Source organism: Canis lupus, chromosome 17 (genome assembly GCF_003254725.2).
Source record: "Canis lupus dingo isolate Sandy chromosome 17, ASM325472v2, whole genome shotgun sequence".
NCBI classification, from domain to species: Eukaryota; Metazoa; Chordata; class Mammalia; order Carnivora; family Canidae; genus Canis; species Canis lupus.
In genome coordinates, this window is record NC_064259.1 from 46,321,636 (window position 1) to 46,342,707 (window position 21,072).

The window sequence follows — 21,072 nt, forward strand, 5'->3', positions numbered from 1 at the left end:
TCCTGTGCTGGATCTGAATGCTAGAATGAATGCTAGATTCTGAGTAACAAGGCAGCTGTGTTCTTTAGGACATGTGTTTGTTCTATCCTGAGCCCTTAAAGCCCAAGACAGAGCAGGAATTCCTTTTACCCAGGTAGCACCAATACAGTTACTGAACTGTCTGCCATTCCTAATAATGATTTCTATAAAGGCTCCCTACTGAATTCGCAAAACCTAGCATAGGAGGGAGGGAGGGAGGGAGGGAGGGAGGGAAGGAGGAAGGAAAGAAGGCTCTTCTTTATATTTTGTTTAGGCAGAGATTTGTTTCTCCTTGTAGGGTGATGGGACAAGTGGGGGTTTGTTAGCTCATTCAGCAGTACCATCTTGGAATAGAAGTTTGAAGTTCCTTTTGGTGGTAGGTTGTTTGAATATAAGAAAGTATCAATCTTTATAAGATGATCACCCAGGAAATAGATACAAAGGACCAATTCACTGTGCTAACCAGATAGCACTTAAAGGTTCACAAACATCAAGGCCCTTTAAATCACTTTTTTGTTTTGTTTCTCTATCTAAACAAAGGCAAGGAGAAAATAATCACCTGCTTGAAATGACCCACCGACTAGTTGCTTTTGGCTTCTTATACAGTTGAATGGCTCTACCTTATCAGGACTCTGTTCACCTTATTTTTGATCCTTGCTTTAGGAAAATCTTCGGTACCTTTCCCGCAGTTAGAGTTTGATAAGTAATTCAGTCTCTTACAGTTTCCAAAAAGAATTTCTTTTTAGATCAAAACCAAGCAGTTCTCAACTCTTTGAATTCTTAACTTTGTTCTTTTGTAAATATGTTAAAATATAGTTACAATAAAAATGTAATTAATTTAATTTGGAATGGCAGTGTGATTGACACTTATTTAAACACTGATATTTTAGGGATGCCTGGGTGGCTCAGTGGTTGAGTGTCTGCCTTCAGCTCAGGGCATGATCCCGGGGTCCTGGGATCAAGTCCTGCATCAGGCTCCCTGTGTGGAGCCTGCTTCTCCTCCTGCCTGTGTTTCTGCCTCTCTCTCTGGGTCTCTCATGAATAAATACATAAATAAAATCTTCAAAAAAATAAACATTGATACTTTAAAAGATTGTGGAATTGTCACCTGGTATTTTTTTCATGCTCAATTATACTTTTTTAAAAATAAATTTTAAGATACTTGTGAATATGCAAGATATTAATGGACATTGTGGGAAATCTCCCATAGTTCAGTACCTAACTCTATAAAATCAATTATATCCTTGGAATTTTGCAATATGTTCTAACTTCTAATGAAATGGCTATATTACATTAATTGGTAGTTATATCATCTAAATGACTATGTATAAACCTTTCTATTTATATATGGAATTCTAAACTAAAAATATATGCAATGATGTATGAATTTTTATACAAGATAGCACATATGAATATTTTCTATTTTTTTTTAATTTTTATTTATTATTTATGATAGTCACACACACACAGAGAGAGAGAGAGAGGCAGAGACATAGGCAGAGGGAGAAGCAGGCTCCATGCACCGGGAGCCCGACTTGGGATTTGATCCCGGGTCTCCAGGATCGCGCCCTGGGCCAAAGGCAGGCGCCAAACCGCTGCGCCACCCAGGGATCCCCTATTTTCTATTTTGTATATTCATTTATGTATTTACTTAATTCACTGAAAGGAATCAATTGCACAATGAATTACTGACATAAAAAAACATTCATTAACATGCCTGCCTTGGGAATTGTTGACAAAAGAGAAAACATCCTAAGTTCCAAATTTGAAATATAATTGACAACAAACTGATTCCTACTATTTCATTAACAGAAATTTTATAAATTAACATTGGTGAGAAACAATATAAATCTCCAAATGCTTACATTACATGAAACTGTAACACAACTGCATGAAGGAAAAATAAAGGTCCCACAAAAATGAAAGGGAATGAAAGGGAAAGACAATGAATAAAAAAAACTCTCTCAGATTTATTTTCCCCAGACCAGGGGCTGCAAACTCCATCTGTATTGCTGTCACAGTTTTGAATGTCTGGTGTAGAGAAATAATATGCTGGCCTTGTAGTTATGAGATCTGTGTGCCACCAACTACATAGTATGACCTTGGACAAGTGACCAAATCTCTCTAGACTTGGACTAGATTATATTTATGGTCTGATCCAGCTTTAACATTCTGTATCTAATCTAATCTTTTCTGTGAAGATTCATTTCATTCACTTCTGTACACACAGGACCTGAATGCCTGTTCACTTTCAGAAACCCTTATTATTATGGTTTTTTTTTTTTGAAGACTGAAGTCACTAATCTGACTTTTCCTTTCCTGAAGATGGGTATGTCCCTTAGTCTTCCATTACACTGTCAGGTAAATCAATTTGCCACACAGCTACAGCAAAGGCCTTCATCTAGTGAGGAACAAAAAGGCTGCAGCAAAAGAGTAATTTGAGCAGAAAAAGAATGAGGACCTGATCTTACCCCAGGTCCTGTGAAAATACCAAGCAAAGAACCATTGTAAATATCCCGTATCATATTTCTGTTTCACTGTCCAGTGAAGTGGTATGTAATACAAGTTTGAGGACATTTTAATATGATGATCTCTATTCAAAAACATAACATGGTGAAGTAATTTTATTAACTATTAGCCTTATGCTTTCCAACTTATTACCATGTCCCCAGTTTTTACATAGCTTATCTCAAGTGGAATGATTTCTGTTTAGGTAAGCTAGTCTTTGTTGGGCACTGTAAAGGTCTGAGATGTTACCTTGTTTGCAAGCTAACAGGCTCGCCTGCCACACCTTCATGGGAGCTGGCAGATGGTGCATGAGGACTCAAGGCACTGCACACAGCATAAGCTTCATGTTCATATCATTTATTTTGCCCCTGATACTCCCTGGGGTAATATGTTGTTGTCCAGCTTGATGACGAGTAAGCCATCAGTTTGTGTGACAGCTAAGAAACAAGCTTAGGAAGCTCCAATCTTTTAAAGAGGGCTAACTGGTAAACCTGCACAACTTTGTCTGGAATGGAAACATCTCAGATATCAAAGAAATTTGCCTTTTGCTTAGAAGACATGCAGAAACATGTGGGACCCATGGAGTATTCTCCCCAGCAGTCTTTATAAACAAAACAAAATAAAAAACAAAAAAAACTTAGAAAATTCACCTTCATGTATAAATCAACATGATTGTAAAAATTAGTATATTTCTACTTTCCTAAGGAAAAAAGCAGAAAAATACCATAATCCACCATATCTAGTCATATCTAACATCTATTTAATGCTTATTATATTCCAGGAATTTTCATATATTTTTGCTCTAATTCCTAAAACACCTCTATAGGGAATACTATACTATTCTCAGTTGCATACGTAAGGAAATGTAATGTTCATACAGGAATAATGCTTGCTTCTTGGTCATAAAACCATTCCATAGCAGCACTAGGGTTTAAATCCAGTACTGCACACTAAGTAATAATATATATGAGGCCTTAAAATGGAGTAGAGGTAATAACCACCTTCTGATCACAAAATTTCTTTGTTCTTTTGACTTAGTAGATGTACTGAATTTACACAATCACCTTGTTAAGCGACAGTAATGTACACTATATAAATGTGCTAAATTGAAATCAAATAGATTTACAGATTTATGAATGCAGTCACTCTTACTCATGTATGATAACTTACTGAAGTAACCTCTCCAGTACCACTGGTCCCTCTCTTTTTGTCTTTTAGTAGTTTTAGGACAATTTGATGAGGAGTTAGGCTCAATAGTATAACTTCAACATTTTCTCTTAAAATAATATGTTTATCTTCTACATCAGAACTTCTAAATTTTTAATTTGTAATATTTTTAATATATTCTAGATATTTATTTTTAAGATTAGAGTTTACTGATTAGCTAGGTACATTGGCATTATCAGTGGAGTGATAGAGTTTGAGGTTCATACATTTTCTAAGCATCTTTTAAAGTAATCTTTCTGATCATTTAAGAATATCATAAATCTCATTCAATCTGAAATTTTTCCCCTATTTAAAAGCTCATGATTGCCATCAGACAACTACCCAAGTAGTCAGTGAGAGGATTAACCAAGAAGCAAAGAGTTACAAGGCACAAACATTTTCAAAGCCAACAATAGCTAAGAGGATTTGTTCTTTACCAGTGAATCTACTACAGAATCTCTTTAGAACCACAGTAAATACAATTCTACTCCCTTATCTATTGCTAATGTTGTTACTTAACTTAATTTTGGCTAAGCCCTAAGAATAAAAGGTTGAGAAATGTACAGTTAGTATTATTAATGGAATTTATAAAATCAGGTGGGTCATTAGAGTGCAATCCACTCTGATCCCTTTTGAAGAAATCCATTTTCTACTACCTCTTGATCTGTTTCTCAGGCTCAAATTTTAGCCTACCGACACTCTACTGTGATTGTTACCTCTTAAAACACATTGCCCAACAATGTGATTTTTTTTTTTTTTAACTAACAATGTTTTCATTCACTTCATGTTTCCTTTCTATGAGCCCTTTTCACTGGGTGTGGTATTTAGAGGATTAGAAGAAGTCCAGCATAATTGGGGGATTATTAGATCTTTTTCAATGCCTACGACTTGAGAATTACAATTTTATAGTTTTGCTCTAGCATTTATGATGTGTATAACATGTGAAATTTGTCCTTAGTAGTGATGAATTTTACTTTCTAGCAAGATGAGGCCCACATATATTAACCTTAAATCTGAACTTGCTTCATCTTCACCTAAATTGCCTTCACCAAAATCTGTTGCCACTTCAAAACTGGTTTATTCACTTTCCTAGAAGTATTATTTCCAATTCCTCTTTTTTACCAACTTCATTTCCTTTTCACCAAAGGGAGACAAAGACAAATGTGGCTGAACTTAGGTCCCATCTTTTCTTTAAAGTTATCCTTGAATACACCAGTCCTCAGAAATCTTCTAATCTGGTCAACTTTATTAGTATCAGGAGAAGTGTGGTAATTGACATTTATTGGGAGTTTAATATCTGATAGCCATTGTGCAAAATACCCACTTTCTCAGTGTGACTTAATTTGTTACATTCTTTCAAGGAATATGAGAAACTGGGTATTGGAACAGGCAAATAATTTAGATTAAGTCACACAACTAATCAATGTTAAAATAGGCATTCAAATACAGTTTTTCTAATTCAAGACATCACATTCTAAACTAAGCCATCAAAGTATATATAGTGTTTTTAGTGATCTGTTTTTTTAATCTTTTTATTTCCCTAATTGTATCACCAGATCTTTGAGGGAAATGACAATATCTTATTCATTTCTTGCTCCTTCATACAGCCTAATTTCTTGTACACTGAAATGTTTTAATGACTGTTATGTCCTTAGTTGAACAGCTCATGTGGTGAATTGTAAAAACCATCATTTAGCAAAATACAAATATTAAGAGTAACAGTAAAATAATCAACAGTAGCATATTTATTCTAGCATATCTCTGTCATTTATTTATATCCAGCTCCTGCTACATTAAGCACTGAAACAGTACAGCTGAACATAGTTGTCTTCATGTTTGAGCTGGCATCAAAAAATCTCTTGGACGGCTTGTCAAAGCCCGGATTGAACTCTACTCAAACTCGCTGACTCAGTAGATCTGGGGTTGATCAGTCCATGTGCATTTCTAACAAACTCCAAAGTGATGTTGATGCTGATCTTCCAGCAACCACTCTTTGAGAAATCACTATTAGTGATTCCAGAATCAGAGTGGCAGAGTTACAGCTCCAACTCTCTAACTTATACACTGTGTGAAACAGAGAAAGTGATTAGTATCCCTGAACCTCAATTTCTTTATCTATGTCAAGGGAATATCAGAGTTTTTCTGTGGGTTAAATGATATAGCATCTATAAAGTGCTCAGAACAGTGCCTGGCACATATATGTATATAATAGGGCTCAATAAATATTGAGCATATTTATTTCTTATAGTAACTAATTATTAAGTTACAAACATCTAGACTACCAGCTGCCTTTTGTGTATAATAAAAGAAGCAAAGCATTGAGAAGTAGACTCTGAGCTGTGATTCTCAGAATAGCAAGAAGAAAAGAATGAGGAATGAGAAAGGTATGAGAAAGGCCTTAATGGGAAATCCAAACAGTAGGACAAAGCATACAGCGAGTCTCATAGGGAAAAAGTATCTGGGAGAAGAGGAAGAAAGCAGGATGATTTAAAAAGGGACAGAATAGAGGTCAGAAAGTCAAGTAATTTTCGAGACCCAATTTGAAATGTATGAAATCTAAGATGAAGGTTTTTAAAACTATCATTGCTTTGGTGCCTGGGTGGTACAGTTGGCTAAGCATCCAACTGGTGATTTTGGCTCAGGTTGTGACTTTAGAGTCCTGAGATGGAGCCCTGAATCAGGTTCCATGCTCAGTGGGGAATGTACTTCTCTCTCTCTCTCTCTACCTCTGCCCCTTCTCCCACTCGCCCTCTCTCTTGCTCTAGAAAAGAATAAATAAATCTTTTGAAGAATAATTTAAAAAATAAAACTATCACTTCTTTGTGTGTAGTTAACAAGATCTGTAGTTTTCTCAGTCATTTGACATTAGGTTATGAAACATGAAATTGATATAATCTCCAAAACTTAATTGGAAGTACAGAAATATCTCAAACATTCTCCCTATTCCCTGTGAACATGCAAGCAGTAAAATTAGAAACTGAAGGAATTTCACAGTTTATTTTTCCAAATGGAGAATCTGCTTCTTTTTATTTTTTTTTCAACAGTAGGATGTATTTTACCAGGCTTCTGTTCAAATCAGTTTCTTAAACAACAAAAGCAACTATGTAATAGGATAATGTCGAAAGACACAATGGATGTGGGTTTTGGTAGGGCTAGTACTTTACCAGTCAGCCCATTTTCAGATTAGATCTGTTGTATACTGAAGATTCCAATTTAAACAAAATATTCCTTTCTGTTTTTAATAAGATCACTTTATTCTAGTCTACAATGATGTGAGGAGAATATACAGCAGTGGCATGATTTCCAACTTAAACAGTTTTAGATAAAAGGTCATTCTGTGGCCACTGTTGTGAGAATACCTTCCTGATTATTTTTGCATACCTCATGAGGCAGATGATGGGGTAATAAAAATGGATTAACATTGCCAGGACTTATGTAAAGGACAAATACTATTGCCAGTGTCTCAGAGTATAGTCTGTGGGTGCCTGTCCCAGAGTCACACAGGATGTTTATGAAATATTTAGGTCTCTTGGCATCTTCCAGGACCACTGGCTCATAATCTCTGGGAGTTGACTCATGAATCAATTGTTTTAGGGATACCACAGGCACTTTCTCCTAAGCCCATAGCTAGCTAATGCTGACAAAGGTGAGTTTCCTGGGAGAATTTACATGGTTAAAAATAAATTACATTTTCTTCCTTTAGGTTAGAAAGCATGCACATAAATTAAGCATGCTAATCGGTGATAAAATATCTGCTGAGAGAACAAAGTATATTCTAATAAATATGTTATATTTGCTTGAAAAATGCTCCCATACTTTCATATATGCCACAGATTCAACACAGAAAAATCTTCAAAGAGTATATAATAAACCTGATACTTTAGTCTTTACCATGACTTAGAAGACAGAAGAAGGCCTCCTGGATGGCTTGGTAAGTTAAGTGTCTGACTTTGGCTCAGGTCATGATCTCAGGTTCCTGGAATCAAGCCCTGCATGGGGCTCCCCATTTTGCAAGGAGTCTGCTTGTCCCTTTCTCTCTGACTCTCCCCCTGCTATCTTTCTCTCTCTTTCATATGTATAAATCTTAAAAGAGAAAAAGAAAGCGGAAAATGTCTAGAAAAATGTCCTCAAATATTCTCACTCTGAAAATATCTCAATAGATATTTATATCGCTTAAAAACAATACAGACAAAAATATATCCTATAGTTTTTTATTCCAAATGAGAAAGTGAAATGCCTTATATTGTTATTATATGTTGCATATTATGTTATATACATTTCTTTTTTTCAAAAGTCTTTCATCCTGTCTTAAGGAAGTAAGAATGATCTTAAACATTCTTTTTCTCTGCGCATAAATATGTATGCACGACTATAGAGTAAATATCTAGAAGTGAGTTTACTGAATATTGTTTTTTTTGAAAAGACCACTAAACCATCCACCTGAAGTTTATGACAACTTGCATGTTCATCAAAACATTGAAAGAATCAACTCTTCTTCCAAATTCCTATCCACATTAACTTATTTACAAACTTTTTCATCTTTACTTGCCATATGGAGAGAAATGGTATGTGTTTATTATGATTTGCATTTATTTCCTGATGAGTGATATTACAGATTTGTATGCTTATTGGCTATTTTATATATGCCAATTCTGCTACCAGTCTGACTTTCTCTTATTTCTAAGAGATGTTTTGTGTTATAACAGTTTGCCATCTTTTTGTCATATGGTTGTCACTTTTTTTTTTTTCTTCCTGGTCTGTTAATAGTCCTTCAGCTTGGTTAATTATATTATCTCTAAAAGAGATTTAAATTTTTATGTAATCAAATTTATCAATATTTCCTTTTCTGTCTTTGGTGTATGTAACATGCTTAGAACATCTTATTATCCTTTTCTAAGGCTGAAATCTCTAAATTAGAAATCTTTCTATCTTTGGCATTCTCAGAAATTAATACTATTAATGACGTATACTCTATATTACAAATATCCAGGTTACATCTACTTTTACTGTATTTCTGGAGTCCCTCCCATTCAAAATAATTGCTTTACCTGATCATGATAGTAATTCATGTAAAAAGCTTATAAACTTCAGAAAAAATTTAAAAAAATATATTCATAATATTATCTAATACTAAATCAGCCCCTAGTTAGTGTATTGTATTCATTTCCTCTGTTTAATCAGTTTGACTATATTTTTACCTTATTGTATTGTATGTATGTATTTTCTTATAAACTAATTTTTTTAATAGGACATATCTCATTTCACCTGAAGTTCCTTGGGAACACACTTTAATGGCCATATAAACACACCATTATATAGACATGCCATTAAGTTTTAAGCATGCTAATTCCAGTTTGTTTGCTATTTTATTAAAAATTGTGTTGTGTATGTTTTTGCATAGTCCTCTGAATAAAAGTATCTTTATGAAAAATTATTAGATGTTGAATTCCTGGGTTAATTTATATGAATATATTTTCAGCTTTTTCCATATGTTACCAAATTGACCTCAAGAGATGTTTTAATGACTGTTTTACAATTAACTGCAACCTTGCCAACATTTGGTAGTGTTTCTTAAAGTTAATCTATAACAATACAAATCCTAGAAAATTTAATATACAAAGGATATTTAGTCTAATTATATGTTTCCAGAGAATATCTGCCCTTGTTATGTCTTGAATATTACTTAATTAGCCATAAGTTTTGCTAAGAATGATAACTTGATAGTGTGTTGGCTTAAAAAAATATTGCCCAGTAGGGGCACATTGGTGGCTCAGTGGTTGAGCATCTGCCTTCGGCTCAGGTCATGATCCCAGAGTCCTGGGATCAAGTCCTGAATCAGGTTCCCTGCAGGGAGCCTGTCTCTCCCTCTGCCTATCTCTCTGTCTCTTTCTGTGTGTCTCTCATGAATAAATAAATAAAATCTTTAAAAATATATTACCCAATGAAAAGAAGGCCACATATGCCCTTTTGTTGCATATAAAACACACTATTATGAAACTCTAGACTATCAAACATGAAATGAAAAATTTTAAAGTCACTGGAAATAAAAGATCCACTACAAATTAATAATAATGGGGCTGAGAGCAGACTCCCAACCTTCAGCATGAAGGTCAGGAAACAGTAACATTATGCTTTTAACTTGTGAGAAAAATAACTGCCAGCTAGATGAACTACCATTGAACAAAAATTACAAAATAAAAGAAAAAACAAATGAGAGTTTATCCTTTTTCCAGAGAATTACCACAAAGGTATAATTCAAGAAGGAAAAAAAAAATAAAAAGAAAGAAACTCATTAGAAAAAACAGGAAAATAACAATTATGAGCAAAGGAATTAATAGTCATGTAGGGAAATCTATGTATAATTAACTGTATATATCAATATTAATAGCAGGAACTAGCAGAAGAGATTAAATTCAAGGTGGAGGTAAAATGAAGGACAACAGCAACATGCCATGTTGTGAGAAGAGCCACTGGGGTTAAACTAATCTAAATGCCAGATGTTATCAGAAGGGAGAGTGGAATTGTATATTTTCCTAGACATTACCACGCCAAATATTCATGTTAAAAATATACACATAAACATTAAAATCACATAAGGTATTGCTTCCAAACTAGTGAAAAGAAAGAGAAGGAATAAAAATTAATGAAAGAAATTCCATCAGTGAATACATATCCAGAAAGGAAAGGGCAGAAATGAAGCAATACTGACAATAGAACCACAAAACAGAGCAAAACTAAATCTGAAAATATTACTAATCAAAATAAGGTAGATGAAATCTACTCTTAACGGATAAAAGTACATACTTAATGTAAATGTGGGAACGTATACACATGTCTTTAAAAAGATGCCTCTGAACAATATAAAATTAAAATAGAAGATTACAAGCCAAAAAATGGGAAAATATAGTAAGCAGCTACGCATAAATGAGAGCAACATTAGACAAAATGAGGAAAAAAGCATTTTATAGTGACAAAGAACATCATTATGCATAATGAGAAAAGGAAGAATTCACCAGGAAGGTATATTTCTGCATCCTTGAAATGTGTAATGGCAAACACTATGCTCCCTGATATATTCCAGGCAAGCCCATAGGTACTCCACACACATTAACTTGCTCAGTACTTATTCAAACCAGACAGAAAGGTTCACTGTACACAGCAGAACACTGAGGTGGGTGAAAGTTGAAGTGTTCAATTGAGCTCACACATATATTTATGCTTGAATCCAATTAGGTACCCAGTAAGCCTGGCTGCAAAGCCCAGATTGGTGCAGAACATAAAATGAAGCTACTACAATTGCAGCAAGAAACTTTCACCTCGGCACCTGAAAGAATGTAGATTGAATCCAAGCATATGTGGAAATTTTAACACCTGATCAAATCTCAGGGCACAAAGAAAATGTCAAAATACTCAATAGTTTTGAGGAACCTGGCTGTCTCAGTGGTTGAGCATCTGCCTTTGGCTCAGGTTATTGTCCGGGGATCTGGGATCGAGCCCCAAGTCAGGCTCCCCAGGGAACCTGCTTCTCCCTCTGCCTATTTCTCTGTTTCTCTCTGTGTGTCTCTCATGAATAAATATATAAAAATTTTAAATAAAAACTAAATAGTTTAAAATCTATAAAGCATGTTCTCTATGTACCTAATTATCTAGAAAAAGAAATTATAGCTCCTAAAACATAATACATTGAGAAATGTTTAAATGATGAACATATACATACATACTTTAGATAAAATTACTTAAGAAGAAATCATCATAGAAATAATCTATATTGAAACAATAAAATGTTTTGTTTTTAACTTATTTAAAGATGTGGAATGAATTTAAAGCAGTCTTTCAAATAAAAATTATAACCTTAGATGTATCAGAATAAAGATAGAAAATCATTAATTTTATTTATTGCAGAGATAGAAGTATCCCCAAAGTAGGAAGAAAATCAAAAAGTATATTTGATGAAGCAGAAAATGAATTGAAATATAAAGAATAGGGATCCCTGGGTGGCGCAGCGGTTTGGCGCCTGCCTTTGGCCCGGGGCGCGATCCTGAGGACCCGGGATCGAATCCCACATCGGGCTCCCGGTGCATGGAGCCTGCTTCTCCCTCTGCCTGTGTCTCTGCCTCTCTCTCTTTCTCTCTCTGTGACTATCATAAATAAATAAAAATTTAAAAAAAAGAAAGAAATATAAAGAATAATTGGCACCCTCAAAAATTAGTTGAAAAATAAAATAGAAAAATATATGGCAGAATTACAAAGGGAGGAAAAAAAGATTGAAAGTTCAATAAAATAACATTTAAATGAAGTAGGTAATATAACTACAGATAGCTTGTAAAATTATAAATGGGTGTTGTGAATAATTATAAACTATGAAAACTTGGGCAAAATGGACTTCTATAGAACAACCTAAATTATCAAAACATTTTTAAAAAGTTAAAATTCTGATAGGAATGGCAGACATTAAAGAGATCAGATTATTTTTTAAAAGGTTAGTAGGTTGATTTTACTCTAAGAAAAGAAATGCAAAAATACAAAATAAAGTGTTACTAAGCATGTTCTGTGAAGCAATCATAAAGTAAATATATCTTGACCCAAAAAAGTGAATATCAGGCAAGTATGTGTTAGTATTTGAAAATCGATTTTTGCAATTTATCCCATAAACTGATTAAAAAGATTAAAAGTCCATGTGATCTTCTCTACACATTCAGAAAAGCACGTGATAATATTCAGTATGCCTATAAGATCTATTTACTTTTCCTAGCAGTTTGGAGATAGAAAATTTTCTCTTTAATCTGATAAGTAGCATTATCAAAAACTTGCAGAAAACGTAGCACTTTATAGGAAGCAGTAGAACATTCGCTTAAAGTTAGGTATATGACAAAGTTGCCACAACTTAGCACTGTCCTGCAGATATTATTTAAAACATCAAAACTTGGGAAAAAAGTAAAAGGTGTAAGAATTGGAAGCATGAATTAAAATTGTTAAAATAATATTATTCATGTAGAAGATCAACTATTATCTGCAGTATAACATAGCAGTTTAAATCTAATATTGACAGTTGCAAGATCAGTATATAAAAATCAATAGCAATCTTGTGTGCCATAAATAATCAGAAATTATAATTTTAAAAAAATTGCCCAACCAATGCCCAAGATCATGGTTCCTAATACCATTCCCCAAGAAAAGGAGTCAGAGATCCTTGGGGTAATAGTTGATTCCAGGGCTGGGGAAGGAAATACACAACATAAGCCTGGAGCATCTTTTAATGCCAGAAAGTAAGAAAGTGCTCAAAACACAAAACAATGGAAATATCTCAATGGAACACAGGAGTCAGCCTGAAAGAATTTTCAATGGACAAAGCTGGAACAGTTTGAGCAACCAAAAAAAAATTAATAATAATAATAATAATAATAATAATAACATTAAATCATAACCTAAAGTATAAAATAAACCCAAGCTGATATAAATAATGGATACAAAAAAATATATAAATGTATGGGAGAAGAGACGAATCTCCCATACAGAAGAATTCCACATATTTATTGTAAGCATTCCCCCCACTCCACCCCCCCCCCAAAAAAAACCACACACAGCAGGAAAGGAAACTTAATTCCTTGCTCACTCCTAGAGTATGGAGATGTGCTTAGTGACCTACCTTCAAAGAGTAGGGTATGGAAAGGGGAAAAAAAGTAAGTTGACAGTGGGGAGACTTCAAAAACTTTACCTTAGGCAAGCCACTGAGGCTAACATCATCAGTGGTAAATCATTTTGATAGCATGATGATTCATAATAGTTGATAGCATTTGAGACTAGCATTTTATTTCTGTGGTCTTTCATGAGAAAAATGTAAGCTTAAGTTTCATCGAGGGACATTCAAAAACACAACTGACCAATTCTCAAAACTGCCAACGTCATCATAATTAAAATCTGACAAACTGTCAGAGACCAAATGAAGCTAAAGAAACATGAAGACAAAATGTAATCATTCAATATGGGATCATGGAACAGGAAAAGGACATTAGAGAAAAACTGGTGAAGTCTGAAGAAACTGCAGTGTTCAGTTACCGGAACATAGCAATGTTGTTTTCTTGTGACAGCTGTAGGAAGATATCAGCAGGAGAAAGGAGGAGGTAAGGAGTATATGGGAACTGTTGGTAATATCTTTGTCACTTTCCTATAAATCTAAAACTATTCTACTACAAAATGAGATTTTTTTCAATAATTTGTTAAAGGAGGAAATTGTTTAGAAAAAGACACCTAAGATACAAGAAACTAAGAGTAAATCTAATGAAAGAGGCATAGCTATAATAAAAAAAAATTTTGAGCCACATAAAACTTGAATAATGGGGAAGTTTATTATTTTGATGGACAAGTAAATATTGTAAAACTTCAACAATCCCTAAATTAATTTATATGAAGGGTGACAAAACTGTGACCCATAAGTCAAACCCAGCCCATGGCCTGTTTTTATACTGCCCCATAAGCTAGAGTTTGATTGGGGTTATGTTTTTTGAATTTTTAAGGATTCAGAGAGGAGGCAGGGAGGATGGAAAATATCAGAGAAAGAGAAAGGAAGTAATGAAGGAAGAAAGGAAGGAAGAAAGGATTTACAGTAGGGCTTACAAAGTTTAGAATAGGGATGCCTGAGTGGCTCAGCGGTTTAGCACCTGCCTTCAGCCCAGGGAGTGATTCTGGAGTCCTGGGATCGAGTCCCACATCAGGCTCCCTACGTGGAGCCTGCTTCTCCCTCTGTCTGTGTCTCTGCCTCTTTCTCTGTGTTTCTCATGAATAAATAAAAATAAAATTAAAAAAAAAGTTTAAAATATTTACTATTTGTCCCTTTACAGAAAAAGTTTATAATAATGATAACAGTATTTACTATGTATAGAGTACTTATCAAGCATTGGGCAATTTTCTAAGGACTTGCTTATTCTTTTTTTCCTCCCACAAACACTCCATAAAGCAATAACCATGTTTTCCCATTTTACAGAGAGAAGAACCAAGGCACAGGGTCAGATAGTTACTTGCCTAGAATCCCAGAGCTAGTAAGCCGTGGAGCATAGATTCTGGCTCAAGCTGCTTCCCTCTAGTGTTCAAATATTTGTAAGCATTGATTGGAATGATCACACCAACTTTAGGATAGCGGTTATATTTGGGGTTGGACAAAGGGAAAAGCTTGGAGGCTAGAGGTTTAGCTCTAAATACAATGTGATTTTTGTTTCTTGTTTTTTTTTTCCTTACTAATATTGTTATATCCTTTCTTCCAGTGAGAGCAGAAGGCAGCTGTAGCAAAATATAAACAAATTCTGTTTCCTGTGACATCTACATTTATTTTAAAAAAATTAAGATTCCTCTTGAGTTTGAAAGGTGGCCATTTGGAATTTGTAGTTTGAATTATCATTGAGTGGTGGGGTTTGGAGATAGAAAACATACAGGGTGGAAAGAAAAGTGAATGAATGTAGGAGACGTAGAATTTGTTAAAAAAAAAAAGATTGGACTAAGATTTAGAAGAAAATTGGGAAATAAGGAACCTAGGCAGCTTAAAAGATTTAGAATAAACTGAGGAAACTGATGAGAGATCAGTTGGATCATGCAATAATCTCCAGAAGAAATTCTCAGAATTAAAAATTTATAATGGAAAAAGAAAATTAATAATTTCTTCCCTTTCTCTAAAGGAAACTAGAAAGTTTTTCTCTCCAAAATGACTTCGGAACTTAAAATTTATAGCAACTAGATCAAGCAGGGCTACAGTCACAGAATGTTTGATACTGCATTTACAAACTAGAAATAGATAAATCTTTGGGACCAGATGGTCCCTAATAAAGAGTTTTGAATGCAATTAAGATTGACATTAAAGCTTCATAATAAAAATAAATAGCCATTGTGAGTAGTCACTCTATTAGGACCATTTCAGCCCAGGGAGTGAACTGTCATCTCCCCCAAAAGTCCCACTATGGACCCTAGAATTATCATCTGATAAATTTTCTTCCATATTAGAAAATATAATAAAATCTGTACAAATATGTTGGTTTCACTCACATTTAAATAAATACTTTTAAGAAAAGTAATAGTGAAAATTTTTTTGTTTGTATGTTTGTTTGAAGAAGCCATGTCTGTCTAATATGGAAACTGTAGAGAAATTAGGTTTTAGTGCCTGGATTTTTCTTATAACATCTTTGTAAATTATGGAAAGAGTAAGTTCCTACCTAATTCCCTGCAAGTCAGTTCCCTCTTTTCATGCACAGTGTATTTATTTCCATTTGCTCTGAAATTCTTTCTTAGCCCCTTGATCTCACATTTCATCCAAGCTCGGTTACTTTTATTATTTTTTTTTATTTTTTTTAAATTTTTATTTATTTATGATAGTCACGCACACAGAGAGAAAGAGAGAGAGGCAGATGGAGAAGCAGGCTCCATGCACCAGGAGCCCGACGTGGGATTCGATCCCAGGTCTCCAGGATCGCGCCCTGGGCCAAAGGCAGGCGCTAGACCACTGCGCCACCCAGGGATCCCATCGTTTACTTTTAACTTCAGTCTTGTCTTCCCTGTGAATTTCTCCAGCATCACATCTTCACGTAATCTTCTGAGTGTGCCAAATTTCCTAACATTGTCTATTTTATTCAGCAGCAGAAACTCTGGATAGGTAGGATGTGGACATGGACCTGTCTGCTAGCTTCAGGTCTCAGCACATGGAATAGTTTGTGTTGAAACTCCCCGTCCAGTTTTTCAGTTCTAGCAAGGCTTTGCCTTGTTTGACTCTGTAATTCACCAAGCTCATCTCCATTTTCCACTATCTAGACAATTTTGTAGTACTGTCAACTAGTGGACACATTAAGCAAACAATGTCGATTTTACATTGTGCAGTGACTCTGGCGGTTTCCATTCCTGCCTACACTCTTCTGGAACTGTGTTAAGAACAGTGTTCCCCTCAAAGGGCACTTCCACCTCTATTCCCACTCCATTCCCATTATGTTTCCTAGACAGGTATTTTCTGTGAGTTGTATATCTGAATATTGCTTTAAAGATGAAAGAGAGGACAATAAAAGTAATGAAATCCAAATAAGGTCTATAGTGTAGTTAATAGTATGGTATCAAGTTCACTTCCTGATTTTGATACTATGCGCTTAGATGTTTTCACTGAAGGAGGCTACCTGCAGGTACCTGGGAACACTCCATACTACATTTACAACCTCTTATGAATCTCATATTTTTCAAAATAAAAACTGGTAAAAGTCAGGAGGAGAGGATGTGAGGCAATGAGTATTCCATGGACCTCCAAATACAGTACCAATGTTGTAGAAGGACAGCGGTTCAGTTCCAGGTTGTGTTTTGTACAAGCCTTGGATTTCTGAGTCTGGAGACAGAGATTGAAGACAAATTCTTTTCTAACATTTTTTTTTTTTCCACAAGTGAGTTTTATTTCAGAAAGCAAATCCTGGTTGTCTAATGCAAATAAATATTCAATAGATTGTTTTCTTCCACAATCTCTTTGTTACTCTTAAAGTTAATGAATTATATCCAAAGATCCTTGTTATAAGTTGTCCATCAGCCTAAGTTTTAGCAGTTTAAATGACTCTTCATTTTTTATTCTCTATCTACCTAGTTTTGTTCGTTTTAATTTTAAATTTCATTTATTTTGTTTTATATGCCTATTTGTGTTTGAGGACTAGGGAAAGTTGCACAAGGGTCTAAAAGAAGATAGCTTTCAAGCAAAAAGTGCCCCCAATCTGGTTGATATTCCTTATAAGCCTTTTTAGTAAGCTTTTTTTCTTTCTTCCAGAAATCATTAAGTTTATTTCTGTCAGCAAGTAAATTGTGTTTGACCAGCTGCTCTATTGCACTCATTTCCAGAAAGAATTGAATTTGTTTCTGAACTCTGAACTCACAAGGGCTAAACTTGGCAGAATGTGTTTCTTCATCCCACCCCAAAAGACCAAGCACACAGTTATTTAATATAATGTGATTTCAACTGCTGGTTTAAAACAAAATGGAGGATTACAGCAACTATAGTAGTATATTTCCCAAGAAGCATCATTTTTTTTTGTGTCTTACAGAGTGAAGAAAGCACTATTAATGCTGAAATATTATTTGCAATTTATTCTTCTTTATTGGATCAATACTGATATATGTGAGATTCTTTACCAGACCTCAATGCCTAGTAACCTTTCAGCAGTATATAATGAAATGACTATGTGTGATTTATGATTTATAATTAAGGGCTTTGAAAATCACCATTATTCCTAAAATTTGTAGTCAGGTTCATTGTGTCTATTAAGAATACAATAGGATTCTTCAAATATGCTACAGTGCACTGCATCTCTGTAACTCCCCACTGAATAAAATGGCTACACTATAGAGAACATTCAGTAGACTTTTCTTTTATTAATAAGAATATAAATAAATAAAAGGCAACCTCTTAAGCACCAATTGTCTATGGCATTGCTACATGCATTGGGACAGCTTTTGTCCCAGATTATATTTTCCAGGGTGTTTCTATAATAGAGTGCCTTGGAAAATAGAGATAGATTTTCCTTTTAGGACCAAGGGCACATTTGTTCCTGACCAGAATAACAAAGATAGTGTCTTCTTCCTGCACAAAGCTGAACAAATCTGCTGGCAGCCTAATGTAATATTGGGGTTTTTCTAAATGTGATTGGTTCCTTAGCTGTAACATAAGTCCGCTATGTGCACAATATCCTCTTAGCCATATGCATCACCTCTGTAAGGACTTGGGGATGCAGGGAACCAAAGTAAATGTAAAGCTCACACTTCTTGCTGTACCATGAATCATAATATCCTCTGTCTCTTACCCATGAGTTTTGTCTTTTGCCAGTATGTATAAAACTGTGTCAAACTAACTCTCTAGCTTTCAAGTGGAGTAAAAGCTTCCCCTCAAGGCTGTTGACATAACCATTTAGAATGGAGCACAATATGACTTGGTGAGTAGCTAGGGAGACCATGAAGCAAAGGGAAGGTCTATAGAATTTGCAGGATTAAACTGGTTCTTGCAGGTTCAAGGTATGTAAAAGAAACATTGGCTGATGTAGTTAGGTCTTAGACCAGGACTGACAGGAGAATCTCAAAAACACAAAAGTGTGATTTAGAGCAACTGGAAGGTCAGTTCATCCCATGTGATTGGAGAAAAAAAGAAGGGATAGCAGTAGAAAGTTTAATAGATAAAAAGGTAGAAAGTTGAGGGAAATCAAACCTGGTGGCCACAATATTCTAAGTAGTCAGGCTATCTGCTGAGAGAGGGAGTGGGAATTGTATATAGTTTGAGAAAAAAGGATGGTTCTGAAGTAATCAATAAGAATGGGAAAAGTAGCTGACTAAAGACAGGTAAAGGGATTGATAGGTGGTGCTATGGGCTCACCTGAGTTCAGAAAATATAAATCTGTCCAGTCTTATTTAATTTTTAAAAAGATTTTATTTATTTATTCATCGGAGACACACACACACAGAGGCAGAGACATAGGCAGAGGGGAAGCAGGCTCCTAGCAGGGAGCCCAATGTGGGACTCGATCCCAGACTCCAGGATCACGCTCTGAGCCAAAGGTAGACGCTCAACCTCTGAGCCACTGAGGCGTCCCAAATCTGTACAGTTTTAAATACACACTGTGACAAAATGGTCTCTGGCAGAATCAGACACGCAGTAATATCCATTTTTGTTTATCTTGGGATGAACCCTAAAGTTACAAGCCTATCCCAGCTCTTAACTAATTTTACATCCAGAAGTATAGCTGACCATTGGGATGATGGATAATAATGTCCCTTCAACAGAAGACTCACGTTTTGATTCTCTAGTAAAAGTTGAAACTAATATACATCTTCTAATACCTCTTACTACATGATACAGTCCTCTCCATCCAACTAATCATGTAACAGACTAAATCCACCTTGTCGCAAAATCATGTATTAATGTGGTGCCTTGGACATGTGACTAGATCTAATTTGCATGGATGCCTTAGTTCTTTTTATTATTGAGGTCTAGTCATACCATGTCACCAAGGAACTGTGACTGATGGGGAGCATCAATGAAGCACTTGGCAAATGCATGTCAGAGAAATTCTTAATAAAAATAAATCCTCTGACAAGACAAGAGCACTTAAGTCTGATGGTGACATTTTAGTTTACAGAAAAAAGCCAGTGTTCTCTGCTTCATTTTCAGGGTCTGAATGGTTTTAATCATGCTGCTTGGCAGATAGCTGCATCAATCCATCTCATCGTATCTAAATTCTGCCATCTCCGGCTAGTCATTCATAGACATATTTTTGAACTTCAGAAACAAATCAACCCCCTTTTTATTTTTCATTTTTGTTCAGCTGCCATAGAAAAATTCTCCCATTTACAGTTTGAATATGAATGGAGCCCCTTAGTAATGAAATAATGCTTTCTATGTCCCCCATGTTAGAGACCTAAAAATTACTCTCAAATCAACCTTATGTTAAGATTGAGTCTTCAGGAAGTAGAATTGTTAAGTTCAATTGTTAAGTAGAATTGGTAATAGTAATACTTTGACTTGGAAACTTGATGGGCTATGTATCTACAGTCTTACATCAAGATTTTTTCCATTTTCTGATCCCTCTTCTCTGCTTTCTCAAGTCAAACCCAACACAGCGTCTTCCCTTGCTTTTTCCCAGGCCTGAATTTAGATTAGCCTTAGTGGGGAGCAGATCACTCTTGAAATGCCTTATACTTTGCCTATTTGTAAATAATTGTTGGCCTGAAATCAGACTCACAATCTCATGGTTCCCTCAAATCCAGTCTGTTCAACTATTCCTGGTAACTTGCTTTCATTGATCAGAAAATTTTGGGGATAACCTCAGTTTTAGTCTTTTCCTGGGATTCTTCAATCTTGTGCACACAGCTCTGCCTCAATATCCTTAATCTCTGTTCTTTTCTTGGAGCTCAACCCATAGTAAATTAAAAATAAAATTAACCAAGGACAATACCTTATTTATTCCTTTATCCTCAGCTTAGTACAGAGACTTTCACCTTGAAAATATTATAGCATTATAGAAATATGACATGTTTTCAATTCACATAAACCATATTGATTTTAATTCAGGCTCTATTACTTTGATTGAACTCATTGAACCAAAGTCTCCTCATCTGTATAGCTTATTATGAGGATTAAATAAAAGCTATGCAAGCTCGCTTATGTTTTTTAAAAGGTAGTTTATGTTTAAGGATTCAAGGGTAGTTCATAGCAACCCAAGGGCAAAGGTAAAAAAAGGTCTTAGAACAAGACCATTTGTGAATGCCACCATGAATTTCATTTTCCTTCCCTTAACTGGTTGATGGCATATCTGCTATTTTCTTTATTTCTTGAATCCAGTTCTTTTTCCT

General features: G+C 34.9%; 1 protein-coding gene and 1 long non-coding RNA gene across 8 annotated transcripts in view; one reads left to right on the forward strand and one right to left on the reverse strand.

The window, feature by feature from the left end:
* Nucleotides 1–21,072, forward strand: part of LRRTM4 (leucine rich repeat transmembrane neuronal 4) — a 706,001-nt gene that overhangs the window by 136,168 nt on the left and 548,761 nt on the right. The gene's annotated exons all lie outside the window — the stretch shown is intronic.
* The window catches only part of LOC112664276 (uncharacterized), a 111,769-nt gene that overhangs the window by 1,471 nt on the left and 89,226 nt on the right, over nucleotides 1–21,072 (reverse strand). For 2 of the 5 annotated variants that reach the window (XR_004806175.2, XR_003139612.3), the window contains one exon: nucleotides 5,487–5,796. The exons of the other annotated variants lie outside the window; for them this stretch is intronic. This is a non-coding gene — a long non-coding RNA (uncharacterized LOC112664276). Of the gene's footprint in view, nucleotides 1–5,486; nucleotides 5,797–21,072 lie in introns of those variants that run through there. 5 annotated transcript variants of the gene reach the window in all.